The sequence below is a fragment of the Sorex fumeus genome, unplaced genomic scaffold (assembly GCF_029834395.1).
Source record: "Sorex fumeus unplaced genomic scaffold, SorFum_2.1 ptg000044l, whole genome shotgun sequence".
NCBI classification, from domain to species: domain Eukaryota; kingdom Metazoa; phylum Chordata; class Mammalia; order Eulipotyphla; family Soricidae; genus Sorex; species Sorex fumeus.
In genome coordinates, this window is record NW_026606101.1 from 181,417 (window position 1) to 194,720 (window position 13,304).

At 55.7% G+C, this 13,304-nt stretch overlaps 1 non-coding gene across 1 annotated transcript; it reads left to right on the forward strand.

Moving 5' to 3' along the window:
• The first annotated feature begins 6,894 nt into the window (after positions 1–6,894).
• Positions 6,895–7,014, forward strand: LOC130030905 (small nucleolar RNA ACA64). Its single transcript, XR_008793564.1, has one exon. It is a non-coding gene; the product is annotated as a small nucleolar RNA ACA64 (small nucleolar RNA).
• Positions 7,015–13,304: the final 6,290 nt, after the last annotated feature.

Consider the following 13,304-nt stretch of genomic DNA (forward strand, 5'->3'; position numbering starts at 1 on the left):
AAAGACTCGCTGCCTTCACCCACGCCTCAGCACAATCAGAGCAGCCGGACCCCGAAAGGAAGAGCTCGGTGCCAACGTCCCACTGAGCAGGCGGGCTGGAACCCTCCTGGCAAGGCGAGGCGCTTCCCTCCCCACGGGCTGAGTAATTAGCCAGGGCTGATTAGCGCTGATTGCGGGCCCCCTGCAGGGCAGAGGCGGGAGCCCCCCCACGGCCCAGCCTGGAGCAGGGCCCGAGGGCTGGGGGTCGTGTGGGGTGCTGGGTGTGCTGGTGGGTGCCTCTCACCCGCCTCCTGCTCTGCCCACCTACCTTGGCTGACAGCCAGCGCTGGAGCTGGTCGGAGCCCCGGGCTCAGGAGAAGCACACCGGCACCCCAAACCGACACAGGGTGCTGGGTGGTGGGACCCCAGGCTCAAGCCCCTTGAACTCTCCAATTCTGCCGGCTACGTGGCACATGGTACTTCCCTGAGCCTCAGTCTCTCCATCCGTGAAAAGGGTTGTCGGGACACAGACCTGGGGTGCAGCAGACTGCCCTTCCCAGAGGGGGCGCACAGACCCTAGGGCACCTCAGTGTTGGAGTTACGGGAATCCCAGACAGCGGAGAACTCGGGGCTGGGGTCCACGAACTCAGAGGCTGGATGGTGGGCAGAACAAGAAGGGAGCTCTTTCCAGGGGGAGAGGAGGCCACAGGGGCAGCAGAGGGCGCCCCTCATTCTACCCTGGGAAAGCAGGACCCCCAAACTGGGGAGGGAATTGAGGAAGAAAGCCGTGTATTGGGGCTGGAGTGATAGCACAGCAGGTAAGGCGTTTGCCTTCCACGCAGCCAACCCGAGTTTGATTCCGAGCATCCCATATGGTCCCCCGAGCACCGCCAGGAGTAATTCCTGAGTGCATGAGCCAGGAATAACCCCTGTGCATCGCAGGGTGTGACCCAAAAAGCAAAAAAATAAAAAAAGAAAGAAAAAAAGAAAGCCGTGTATTGATGGGCGTGAGTGCCCAGGAGATGGAGCAGACAGACACGCACGAACCACCCCAGGGGGCAGAGCCAAGTGCCCCCCCCCCCCAAGCCTCCAGGAGGGCGCCCTGGCCACCCCAGGCCCTGCCCAGAGCAGATCCTGGCTGAGCAGAGCGCAGAGGGCTTAATGGAGGAAGCTAATCAGGAGTCCGAGAGAGGCCGCCAGACAAGATCCAATTAAAACGCCAGCCTCGGCGAGCTCCCCGTTTTAATTTTCCACAAATTAGCTTAAAGGGGGGGAGGGTGGAAATGAAGAGATTCGTTGTGGTGGGTTTTTTTTTTTTTCAGTGCCAAGAGGGAAACTCCTTTGAGGATTATCTTACTCGGTTCTGGTTTTAAAAAAATAAACTCCCTCTCAGCCCAGGGACCTGGGTTCCAGCTCTTCCACCCCCGGAGGCAGCTTCCAGAGCCTGCTGGTCACTGCTGGCCAGGCAGTGGAGTGGCTTTCTCCGCTCTCGGCCCCCGGCCGGCGTCTCTGCAACTGGCCACTCCGAGAGTGGTGACACAGCTGGGATGTCTATTCCCTTCCCACCCTGTCTGTGCCCTGCGGTGGGGCTCTTGCCCCGGTTCAGAACTCGCTTCCGGAAAGCAGGAGGGCAGGGGGGTCCAGCCGGCCTGACCACACTCTGCGGGACCTGCCAGGAGTCATGGATATTCCAGAGGGTCCCCGAACTTCCTGGCCTTTGCCCAAGTGGACCCCTGTGCTGGCTTTTCCAGGAGAACACACACACACACACACACACACACACACACACACACACACCGTGCACACCCCGTGAACTGAATCTCCACTTGCCCTTCGGCACCCCGGGCCTGAGACCCAGGCCATCATCCATCACCATCTCCTGGCCAAGGCCAGCTCTGCCGCCCGCCAGCCTCCCCTGCCCAGCCCGGCCTCCCATGCCCTTGGTCTGGGCCTTCTCCACTCCCCAGCCCACTCGAGCAAATTGATGAACAACGGGAGGACAGTGCAGTGCAGTGCTTTTTGGGTCACCCCTGGCAGTGCTCGGGGGTTCCTCCTGGCTCTGCACTCAGGAATTACTCCTGGTGGTGCTCAGGGGATGCTGGGAATCGAAACCGGGTCAGCCACGTGCAAAGCAAACGCCTTACCTGCTGTGCTCTATCCGACCCCTGCATTTAGGCTTTTGCTCTCTTTGTTGCATTTAATCCTCAGAGCACTTGGCAAGGGAGGCATGCTTGCAGAGGACAACTGGAAGGCTTCTTTGAGGAAACTGAGGCCCAGTGAGCCCTGGGGGCACGGGGTGGGTGTTTGTGTCTCCCACCAGCCCTGCACTCGGAGCTCTGTCTGGGCGCCCACCATGCCAGCGCTCTGCTGAAATGCTGCCATCCTCTGAGGGCACACGGCCCAGCACTCAGAACCTCCCTCCCCCTGCTGGGAACCCTTCCCTCTCTGCAAGGGCAGGAACGAAATCCACCCAGACACAGTAACACAGGCCCCCAAACCTGGCGCATACCCCCACACACATCTCGGGCAGAATCCCGCAAGAAAACAGGCTCCATGCTCCCGGGCTGTGTGCCCTCGGACTGATGGCTCGGCCTCTCTGTGCCTACCTGTTCCTCCACAGAATGGACTCTATGGTGAGCATTGGTGGGGACCACCACCGCACAGGCCTGGCATGCAGACAGGGTTCACCACACGCCACCCTCTTCCTTCCAACCCCCAGGAGGAAGAGGGGAGACAGGTGGGAAGTGGTCCAGCCTCCTGGAAGCCCCAAGTCCACTTGGCCCCAAAGAAAGGACCAGGACAGACCAAAAGGTTTCCGTGTCCGTCCCAGTGAGACCACCGCGATGCCCGAGGCTCAGGGAGAGAAATGCCTGAATCTTGGGGCGACCTCTCAAACCCCAGCGGGAGACCCAGCTGCAGCAGGTGGTGAGTCTAAGGAACCGTCTGCACCCAGGTGCGAGCCAGGCACAGGCGTCAGGCCTGGAGACGGAATCTGGAGCTGTCTGTGGCTGGGCCGCCCATGTGGGCGGCAAGTAAACAGGCTCCATGCTCCCGCCTCTGTCTGAGGTCCCCGACAGAGGCTTGGGACCTCAGACAGAGAAGAAGGTGCGTGCCTCGCCCACAGGTGTGTCCGCGAGCCTGGTCCCCGTCCAGGCACTACAGAAAGTCCTGGCACAGGCCCAGAGCAGCCTCTGCAAGCAGAACCATGAGCACTGCTGCCGGGGCCCAGACAGAACCACAGGATGAAACCCCCAGGGGTGGCCGTGAACTGGAGACTCAGGGCCCCAGGCCTGTGGGCGCCATCCTGAGTGGACCTGCCCAGGACCCTCGCACACTTGGGTGGGGGGTGGCTGGGAGAGAGCCGGGCTATGGGATCGAAGGTCTGGAGTAGTGGGGCCCCGAATTCAACCCCCAGATCACACAGAGCCCCCAAGCCCCCCCCCCAGTGTGTGACCCAAGCATTGACCCCGCCAACCAGGTTGGAGAAGTACCACTGGGAAAAGCCCTGGACCCCCTGAGTATTGCTGGGAGCACTCCCCAAAGGGAGTCCTAGATAGGTTGGAAACCGATTTAAAGGGCGACACACGTGATCATCACGCGTGGGAGCCTGAGTGCAAACCCCATCGCCATGTGGACCCCCAGCTCCATCAGGGATAACCACGGTGGACCCCAACATCGCAGGGCTGGATCTGCGTTGCCTGCCACCCATCCCCATCAGTTGGGGTGGGGCTGGGGGCCCCTTAAAATTCTTTTTTGTGGGCTGGAGTGATAGTACAGCGGGGAGGGCATTTGCCTTGCAAACAGCCGACCTGGGTTCGGTTCCCTGCTTCCCAAATGGTCTCTCGAGCACCGCCAGGAATAATTCCTGAGTGCATGAGCCAGGAGTAATCCCTGTGCATCGCCAGGTATGACCCAAAAAGCCTAAATAAATAAATAAAATTTTAAAAAAATCCTTTTTATGGGCTGTAGCAATGATACAGCAGGTAGGGTGTTTGCTTTGCATGCGACCAACCAAGGTTCAATCCCCGGCATCCCATATGGTCCCCCAAGCACTGCCAGGAGTAATTTCTGAGTGCATGAGCCAGGAGGAACCCCTGAGCATCGCCGGGTGTGATCGAAAAATAAAAAAAATTCTTTTTTGTTTTTCTTCTTTTCAATTTTATTTTTATAAAGCTGTTCACAATATTTGATTACATTTACTGTTCGAACACCAAGCCCGCCACCATTACACCTTCCCATCACCATATTTTCATCCCGAACCCTGAACCCTGCCCCCAAGGCAAAACAACAATAATTTATTTTATATTACTTGTAGGACTGGACTGACTGGAGCGATAGCACAGCGAGTAGGGCATTTACCTTGCATGCAGCCAACCTGGCTGACCCGATTTCGATTCCTCCGCCCCTCTCGGAGAGCCCGGCAAGCTACCAAGAGTATCTCGCCTGCACAGCAGAGCCTGGCAAGCTCCCGTGACGTATTCGATATGCCAGACACAGTAACAACAAGTCTCACGATGGAGACGTTTCTGGACCCACTCGAGCAAATCGATAAACAATGGGAGGACAGTGACAGTGACATTGCCTGTTATAAAAAAAATTATTTTTTGGAGCTGGAGTAACACTATAGTGGAGAGGGCACTTGCCCCACTTACAACCAACCCCGCTTTGAATCCCAACACCCCATATGGTCCCCTGAGCCCACCAGGAGTGATTCCTGAGTGCAGGATCAGGAGTCAGCCGTGAGCATGGCCCGGTGTGACCCAAAAGCAAAACAAAACAAAAAAATCTTGTTTGGAGCTGGAGATATAGTTAAGCAGTTAGGGCACTTGCCTTGCACGCGGCTGACCCGGGTTCGATCCCCGGCATCCCACATGGTCCCCCAAGCGCTGCCAGGAGTAATTCCTGAGTGCAGAGCCAGGAGGAACCTCTGAGCACTGCCGGGTTGGGCTTCCAAAAAAATTTTTTTTAATTTTATTTTAATGAATCACCATGAGATACAGTTATAGACTTACAAACTTTCGTGATCAGGTTTCAGTCATACAATGGTTGAGTACCCATCCTTCCACCAGTGCCCATTCTCCACCACCAATGTCCCCAGTTTCCCCCCCTCCACCCCCACCCCTTCCCACCTCCTGCCTCTGAGGCAGGAAAAAATTATTTTTGTAATGAGACCTGGTTGGATTCCCGGTCAGACCCACACAGCACCCCAAACTTTGTTGCCCCTCACCCACTTCCGACACACACAGGCCTCAGTACCTCCGGCCTCCGACACTCCAATCCCTTCCCTGCCTCTGGCCTGAATCTCTGACTCAGGGAGCCAAAGAGGATCAAGGGATGAGGGAGAGAGAGGGGGGGGAGAGAGAAAGAGGGAGAGAGAGGGAGGGAGAGAGAGAAAGGATCAAGGGATGAGGGGAAAATAGAAGAAAAGAGAGAGGGATGGAGAGGGAGAGAGAAGGAGAGAGGGGGAGAGAGGGAGAGAGAGAGGGAGGAGAGGGAAAGAGAGAAGAGGATCGAGGGTTGAAGGGATATGAGAGAGAGAGAGAGAGTGAGTGAGAAGGAGGGAGGGAGGGAGGGAGGGAGAAGGAGGGAGGGAGGGAGGGAGAGCGACCCCTCCATCTTTCCTCCCCACACAAGGCAAATCCCCCCCAAGCGCTTTTCAGGCCCCGGGAAAGGTGGCTCCAGCCGGGAAAGGGATCTGGCGGCTCGGGGTGCCGGGGGCCTGGTGCCTTATCTGAGTCTCGGGGACAAGCATTTTTGCATTTATTCCCCCAAATGTGTTGCCGAATTACGTTCCAGTCCATGGCTCCCAGCCATCTGCAGAGAGAAATCCAGTTAGACCTTGTATAATAAGTTCCTGACAATCTTGCCGGGGACGCTGGGTCATAAAAGTCTCCTGGTTTTATCGCCGGTAACAGACACGGAGTGAAATTAAGTTGTCTTATCAAATTTAGATAATATATATCCCTCTGGAGGAGAAGAGCCCGCATGGGGCTTTCGTGGCATGAGCCCGGAGGGGCGAGGGGAGCGGGGTGGGGGGTGCTTGGAAGGGCCACAGGCTGGGCCCTTGCTGGACCGTCCCACCCAGTGCCTGCCCGGGAGAGCCAGGGCGCCCCTGCCTGCCAGGCCCGGTTGAACTTTGAGTGCCAGCTCTGTCACTTGCCCGCAGACAGGGTCGACTCAGCTCCCGAAAACCTCAGTTTCCTCATCTGCGAAGGGGGCGTGGCAGCCAGCCTCTTCCTTCCACAGTGCTCAGAAGACTCCTCTCTCCCTTCACAATTGGTGCGGCAGGGACCAGGCATGGGGGGCTGGGGGTGACGTCGGAGACCACCCAGGAGGGTGCTGTCAGGAACACCGCAGGCACCCGGGTGGTGCTGGGATGTGCTCAGCCTCAGGCCTCTTGCACCACCTCCTTGGGCCCTACTGGGAGGTTTAAATGAGATGCAACGTGGAACAGGAAGCCCAAGAGCAAGCTGGGGTGGGAGAAGGTCCATCCTTCCCCATCTTACAGAGACGGGGGAGTGTGGACCGGGGTCACACCTGCAAAGGGGGTTCCCAAGTCACCCTCACGGGAAGGGATGGACCTTCTCAGCTACCTCCCAACCTGATTTGGGGCCTGTCAGGGGCTCTGGGCAGGGAGGGGATGGGGGTGTCTCTTCTGTCCCCAGTGATCCTGACCCCCAGTGCTGTGATGGGCCAGCCTGTCTTCCTTAGGCCTGTCCAGTTGACCTGGGAAACTTGTCCCCAGAGGGAGGTCACCCGCCTTCACCGCCAGAGTCTGGCTGTCAGAACTGACCCCTCGGAGTCAGCCCCACCCCTGCGCATACCTCCAGTGTCGGGGGACTCACTACCTCGCTTCCTGGACAGGGAGAGCAGGCCGGGGCCCCGCCCGGGCTTCAAACACCCCCAGCCTCCCACGCTGCTTGAGAACCACCCACAGCTTTGGCTGTGGCAGGGGACGAGACTTAGCACCCAGAGCCGGGGGGCCTTGGCTCACCACGCACGCTCTGGTGAGGTGAAACCTGGGTGCCAAAGTGACACCGTAATGCCAATAACCTCCTGCCACCATGCCCCCCAACCCTCTACTGCCCACAGCAGGCCCCGAGAACCCCAGCCTGAGCCCCAGGAAGAGCAAAGCTGGGATTTTCTTTTTTTTTTTATTTTTTGTGGGTTTTTTTTTTTTTTTTTTTGCTTTTTGCCTTTTTGGGTCACACCTGACGATGCTCAGGGGTTCCTCCTGGCTCATGCACTCAGGAATGACTCCTGGCGGTGCTCAAAGGACCCTATGGGATGCTGAGATTCGAACCTGGGTCGGCCCCGTGCAAGGCAGACAAACGCCCTCCCCACTGTGCTATCGCTCCAGCCCCGAAGCTGAGATTTTCAATGAAGTGGTTGGTCAAGTAAGACGGAGCTAGAATGAGGACAACCCCACCCCAAACTCATTCACTGGACTTGATCGTTCACTGTGGTGGGAATGTGAACTGGCTCAGGCTCTGTGGGGCCAGGATGAAGATGAGATTTCTCCAAAAACTGAGAATAGGGGCTGGAGAGAGAGAACATTGAGGAAGGAGCTCGCCTGGTAAGTGCCCAACCTGAACTTGATCGCTGGCAACCCAGAGAGTCTTCTGAGCACTGCCAAGAGTGATCCCTGAGCACCGAACTCAAGAATAAGCCCTGCTGAACGCCGCCAGGTGTGGCCCCCCCCCAAAAAAAAACAAAAAACTGCACATCCGCTCCTAAGTATCACCCCAAAAACATTTTTAAAAAACACTCCCTGGGGGCTGGAGCGATAGCACAGCAGGGAGGGCCTTTGCCTTGCACACAGCCGACCCAGGTTCGATTCCCAGCATCCCATAGGGTCCCCTGAGCACCGCCAGGAGTAATTCCTGAGTGCAAAGCCAGGAGTAACCCCTGTGCATCTCCGGGTGTGACCCAAAAAGAAAAAAAAATACTCCCTGCCACACCTGAGTACATTGCATAAACTCATTTAATTATACCTTTAAGATGCATCGCTTGCTCTAATTCACAGAAGGAAACCCAAGGCACAGAGAGGTGAGGTAGCTGGCTCTAGGTGGTACAGCCAGGACATCGGCGAGCCAGGAAGTCGATGCAGCCGGTGGCTCTTCCCTCCCAGGTAGGTACTGCACAGGAGAGCTCTGAGCAGAGAAGGTGGGGGCCAGGGGGCGGAGGGGTGGGGAGGTAGAGGGGGAGCACACCTCCATCTCCTGACCAGACGGGCTCCCGGAGGGCAGAAATGGATGTTACTTTGTTACTTGTCTCTCCCTCCTCAGCACTTATCTCCAAGCTGGGCAAACACTGAGTGCCCAATAAATGCTTCCAAGGAACTGTTTTCTCATCAGAGATCTATTTTTCTCCCCCTTGAGTTTAAAAGCTCAGAACAAAATCCTGTTCGTGTCTACAGAGCCGTCACTAGTCCACCCGCATGGATGGGGGTGGAAGGCGCCCCCCCCCCCCCCACAGGTGCCGGCTCAGGACACGGTTTGGTTAGCGAACGCCCCCTGTGCACCCGCACCAGGGGCCAGAGGACAGGCACCCCTGCCCTAAGGAGAGAACCGTTGTCAGCTCACAGCCTGAACCACCAGCCCTGGAAACGCCTGCTCCAGCTCCCAGAACTGAGGCTGAACCACCCGCTCAGGTGAGCGTTTGCTGAACGACTGTGTTTGCTCCTTCCCGGGCTGCCTCAGAGGGTCTGAGCTCCAGGACAGCGTTGGGTGGCAGAGCCACCAGCTGGGTGTCATGGTGACGGGAGTTTGCAGACATAAGAGGGACAGGGTCAGGCATAATTGGTAAATATTTGTCTATCTAATCAGAGGGCCTTTTAGCTAGCAATTGCATCCCTGCAACTGTGTTTTTTTTTCTTTTTTAATTTCTGCAGGAAGTCAATTAAACCTAACAGATGGAGGAGAACATGGGGGTTTCCTCGGCTTCCACCATCTGTCCCGTCCCCCCCCCCCAGCTGTGCCCAGACCTCATTGGAGGAACTGCCTGCCAGTGTCCAAAGAAGGGTGGGCCTGGTGCGAAGGGGCGTGGTCTCTGACCCTCCTGCCGCCTGCCAGGCTGGTCCCGCTCTCCCAGGACCCCACACAGCCAGTGGACCCTGTTGGCACAGCCTGAGTCTAGAACCGGAGCCGCTTGGCCGGCCCACCCCGGGGCCGCGGTCACAGACAGAATGCTGGCGTTAGCCGGCTTTAGCCTCCTCCAGGGGCCAGCTGGGGCCCAGGCTGAGGTCACGCTCGCCTGACTGACCTCAATGTAGTGTCTGGTCTCTTCCAGGCGATGTGTGGGGCCCTGGGGACCCCCAACAGACAACCACCGCTTTCAGGAACGTGTCCTCCGCTGGGGAGAGCGTTCATTCATTCCCTCACTTATTCTTAAAATATTTACAAGCAGCTTGTGCACGCCAAGCTCCGTGCTAGGCCCTGAGGACCCGGTGATGAATCCGGCCATTCCCCAACTTTAAATAACTCCGTTAAGCAAAGGAGACAGACCCATAAATCCCCGCGTTCGATAAGCACTTATTGAGCGGCTCCAGGAGCCAAGCCGTGCTCCCGTGCTGGGGACAGGCGCGGACAGCCCACGCACACGGCCATCCTGGACCATCACCAGGGCTGACCAGCCGTCTGAAAACAAAGTAACCAGGGGTGCGTGTGTGTGTTTGCGTGTGTGTGTGTGTGTGTGTGTGCGTGTGTGTATCCGCACACACAAGGGGAGTATGCATGAGTATGTGCATGTGTGTGCATGTGTGTGTACAAGTATATGTGTGCCGTGTGCGTGTGTGCATGTGAGAGTGTGTGCATGTGTGTGCACATGTGTGCATGTGTGTGTGCGCACGTGCACATGTGTGTGTGTTATGGGCCCTAACTGAGGCCTGGAAAACTCCAGTCCTGGCCTAGCCCCCTCATGAGGCCGCTGCTCCCGGCTGCCTGTCCCCAGGCCACATAATCCGTTTCCCCACCCGCCCAAGAGGGGCCTTTGCTGCTGCGGGAGGAGACGGCACGTCTAGCCTGGGCGCAGGCCGAGTGTGACCTGGGTGTAAGAATGAGTGTGACGTGGGCGTGAGGCTGAGTGTGACGTGGGCATGAGGCTGAGTGTGACTTGGACATAAGGCTCAGTGTGACGTGGTGTGAGACTGAGTGTGACGTGGGCGTGAGGCTGAGTGTGACCTCGAAGTTGTGAAGCTCACACCGTCTCGTCTTCCCCCCACGCCTGCCCGCTGTGACCCTTCCACTCCTCGGCTCCGCCTTCCCGCTTTCCTCCCCCATCCTGGACTTCTCTCCTTCGTTGTTCGTGTTTGCTTTTCACCCCGGCAGTGCTCAGCCTTACTCCAGCTCTGAGCTCAGGGGTCACTCCGGCAGGGCTCAGAGGAGCCATCGGTGGTGGCGGAGTCACACCCAGGTAGGCTGTGGGCAAGGCCAGCACCTCCACCCGCACCCCTGTCCTCTCCCTTTGGCCACTGGCTTTATCTTTTCTTTTTAATTTTAAAATTGTATTTTCATAAGGTTGTTGACATTAATTGATTACATTCAAGATTTCAACACCAATCCCCCCACCATTCAACACCTTCCCATAACCATTATTTCAAATTCCACCCCCCCCCCCACCACACACACACACCATTCAAGCCTGCCTGCCACAGGCAGAAGCTAGATACTTTAGTTACTTTATTTTCTATTGTTTATTATGAATGGGCTAAAGCGATAGCACAGTGGTAGGGCGTTCGCCTTACAATCGGCCAACATGGCCGACCCGAGTTCGATTCCTCTGCCCCTCTCAGAGAGCCCAGCAAGCTACCGAGAGTATCTCGCCCGCACGGCAGGGCCTGGCAAGCTCCCCGTGACGTATTCGAGATGCCAGACACAGTAACAACAAAGTCTCCAATGGAGACGTTACTGGGCCCGCTCGAGCAAATCGACGATCAACGGGAGGGCCTTTACCTTTTAACTTTACCTTATTATGAATATCATGAGAGGCTGCATGGCCGCTTTTGTGGCCACACAGTCCTGGAATTCTAAAATTGTAAATCATTGCGGTCCAGAGACATTTCTAGTTCATTCTGAGATTCATTTGTGAGTCTCTGGATCAAGGCTGCTAACGTGCTGAGATGGTGCCCAGAGGCAGTTCGTGGGCGTGACAGCCAGGACCTCAACGGGGCAGGGAGATAGGAATGAATGGCCTGCCCCAGCTGCCACCATGTGGCCTGGAGTCTTCAGTCCCTGGCCCCACGTACCTGGGTTTTTCTTCTGCAAGTTTGTGGCCACCAGGGGTTCATCTGGAGTGGGTGGAGAGGGGATGCCCACTCCATCTGAGGTGCCCTGGTGAAATCAGCTCAGCACAGAGTCCAGAGAAATTTCCAATAAGCTGCTGTCTTCTGAGATTCACTGCTGAGTCTCTGGATCAAAACCATTGACGCACTTAAATACGCTTTTTCTTTTCATGATCACTTTTCACTGTATTTTCTTCACACCATCAGTGAGATACAGTCATGTAGCATAATATCCATCCTTTTAAAATGTGCATTTCAGGGCTGGAGCAATAGCATAGCAGGTAAGGCATTTGCCTTGCACGCGGCCAACTGGGGTTCAATTCCCAGCATCCCGTAGGGTTCCCCGAGCACTGCCGGGGCTGATTCCTGAGTGCAGAGCCAGGAGGAAACCCTGAGCATCGACGGGTGTGACCCAAAAAGAAAAAAAAATTAAATGTACATTTCAGGGGAGGGAGAAATAATACAGGGATTAAGGCACTTGCCTTGCATGTTGCAGACCCTGGTTCGATTCCTGGCACTGCATAGGAGCCAGAAGTGCTCCCTGAGCACCACCTTATAGCCCAAACACCCTAATAAATAAGTAAAGAATTCAAAGTATGCATTGCAATGTGTGATGGGTTTTTTAAAGCCTATTTATAGTGATAAACGAACATTCCCATTATCTATTTTTTTTTTAATTTTTGGGTCGTGCCCAGCAATGCTCAGGACTTACTCCTGACTCTGCACTCAGGGAGCACCCTTGGTGGTCTCAGGGACCTACAAATGTGATGCAGAGGATCGAACCCAGGGGCCACGTGAAAGGTAAGCATCCTATCCGCTATACCGTCACTCCGTTTCCCATCCCAGCACCTAATTTCTGAGCATTTTCATCACCCAGAAAAGAATCCTGCATTGGTTATCGGCCACTTCCTGTCCCCCCCCACACCCACCCACCACCACACCTGGCCATCACTCATCTACTTCTTGCTGTGTATGTGTCTATTTGGGATACTTCATGAAAGATAAGCTTATTGGGCCAGAGCGATAGCACAGCGGGTAAGGTGTTTGCCTTGCACACGGCCGACCCAGGTTCAATCCCCAGCATCCCATATGGTCCCCCAAGCACCGCCAGGAATAATTCCTGAGTGCAAAGCCAGGAGTAACCCCTGAGCATTGCTGGGTGTGACCCAAAAAAAAAAAAAGAAAAAGTGAAATAAATTGGAAAAAAAGAAAAGAAAAAAGAAAAATAAGCTTATCGCAAATGCCTTTGCATTTGGTTTTTCCCTTCCCCACCCCCCCCAGGAGTGAGGTTGGGGGTTAAGGGTTGGGCCATACCTGGGAGTGCTCAGGAGTGACCCCTAGAGGCGCTTGGAGGAATGTATGTGGTGTTTGGGATTAAGCTGGGGTCGGCCTCATGCAAGACCTCTGACTATACCCCAGCCCCTGTCTAGCTTCTCCCAGGGAGAAGCTGGTTTCAAGATTCACCCGAGGTGCCGCTTGCCCATAACGCTTCTTCCTCTGGGCTGCTGAGTGATCGTCCGTTGGCAGGGAGACCAGGGATCTTCAGTCCTCAGCTGGAAACATTTCACTTCTCCTTATTGGCTCTTTCGAATGCAGCTGTTGAACTTCATGTACATGTTTTTTTTATGAACACAATTTCCGTTCTCTTGGTCACTTACCTAGGAGTGGAAATGCTTGGCTGTGTCTGACAAACTTGTTTGTTTATTTGTTTGGGGGCTGGAGGGGATCCACCTGGCAGTGCTCAGGGCTTACTCCTGGCTCTGTGATCAGGGATGACTTCTGGCGGGGTTCAAGAGACCACATGGGGGCCCCAGGGATCAAACCCCGCACCTTACCCTCTGGATTATCTCTCTGGGCCTCCATGAAAACTGTTTTAAGGAGCTTCTAGATTCTTTTCCAAGTGTCTGTCTGATTCTGCTTCTCCCCGCCCCAGGCAAGCCCCATCAGAATGTCTAAGTGCTCCAATTTCTCTATATCCTGGTCAACAGTGGTTATTGTCTTTTTCATTTTCTCCTAACTATCCTAGACGCTAAATTTTAATGGA